General features: G+C 55.9%; 1 protein-coding gene across 1 annotated transcript in view; it reads right to left on the reverse strand.

Annotated features, from left to right (window-relative positions):
• The window catches only part of LOC113204360 (programmed cell death protein 2), a 20,088-nt gene that overhangs the window by 17,507 nt on the left and 1,133 nt on the right, over positions 1-1,448 (reverse strand). The window lies entirely within an intron of this gene.

The following is a 1,448-nucleotide window of genomic DNA, read 5'->3' on the forward strand; positions in this document are numbered from 1 at the left end:
ACAGGGCGGTTAGTGCCGCGCGTGAATGTTGGCTAAATTTGTAAAACTTGTCTAACCAAGCGCGGAGAGCAGCGCCGCCCCCTCTCTTTCCCTAATTCCGACCCCCCCCCCCAACTCCCTTTTATTTTATTTTGTACAATAAAAGCGACCGCGGCGCGCCGTCTGGCCGGGTGTCAACACGACGCGACGAGGGAGGGGGATGAATGGCGGCATTGCGAATTAATTAGCAACGCTCGTGCAACTATGTCCGCCCCCCCCCCCTTCCCTACCCCAACTCCTTCCCAACCGAGTCTTGTTTCCAACTCGTTTTATTTTTGAGCGGACCCTCCTGCTCCGCTTGCATACTGAGCTACTATGCCAAAATTTATGACGATAGCGAGGGGCCGCACCGGGCCGCACACATAGAGGGCGTAAATTTAAGATGGTCACCATTTTTGTTCCTGCATTCAGTTCAGCCTCAGTCGAAGATTCGGTGAGCGGCGAGTTTCCCAACTCTTGTTGTTTCAGTGTCCCCCCCAATCTCCAGACCCGCGTCTTTTCCAACGTCACGGTAAAATTGGGCGGATGGGAGCGGACAGGGGAAACAAACCCACTAAGGTCTTGTTGGTCTTGCTCCGAATATCACTCTCGAGAAGTGGGAGGATCACGATCACCTCCGCCCGATTAAACATTCCGAAATCCTGTCGTTCACGTAACGTTCTTCCGTTACACTCTCTAAGTGACACCCCGTTCAGCATATTACGGCGGACTCGATCGCAGTGTGATCGCTGCAGAGGGGTGACGGAAAGGCGGGAGGCGGAAAAAGGGGGGGGGGGACTGAATGGATCAAACAAAGAGGACGGAGTATAACATGACAGGGCGCCCTGTACAGAAATATGAAAGCGTCGTTGAAGGACAGAACCTTTATTGTCAAAGTACTCCGACGAGGGAAATGCCTTTGCAGTTCGAACTGCGAAATCGTCGGTAGTAATTTCGTTTGAAACTTTTCAGACGCGTTTGAAACAACAGTCTACATTCTACATCTTTACTTTGGTGCCGATACAAATAATGCGTCAGCCGAATGGAGATCGGATTGACGTCGGGTCGCTCGCCATTCATGGCATTTTCCGCTCTGCGCTTCTTTCGGACTGACCCGGCCCGGCGCACACCGCGTGACGTCACGTCAAGGAAGCACCGAGTCCCTCTCACTCTTATTCTGACGCAGCCCCGTCTCACCGTCGCGCAGGGCCATGTTTCATATCCCACGCGCCCCTGCCCCGCCCCGCCCCGCCCCGCCCACTCCACTCTCTCGCCTGGCGCTAGTTGCGCAAAGGGGTGGGCAGGTGGCCGCCCAGGTGTGCCGCTCTGATGATGGCCCGCGCGACATTCACATTCGAATTGACGTCGTTCGGGAAGCAAGCGTGCGTCGCCCGAGGGCTGTGCGGGCTGGCAGCCGGGGGCGGTGGGGG

The sequence above is a fragment of the Frankliniella occidentalis genome, unplaced genomic scaffold (genome assembly GCF_000697945.3).
Source record: "Frankliniella occidentalis isolate FOCC.00 unplaced genomic scaffold, Focc_3.1 Scaffold336, whole genome shotgun sequence".
Lineage (NCBI taxonomy): Eukaryota > Metazoa > Arthropoda > Insecta > Thysanoptera > Thripidae > Frankliniella > Frankliniella occidentalis.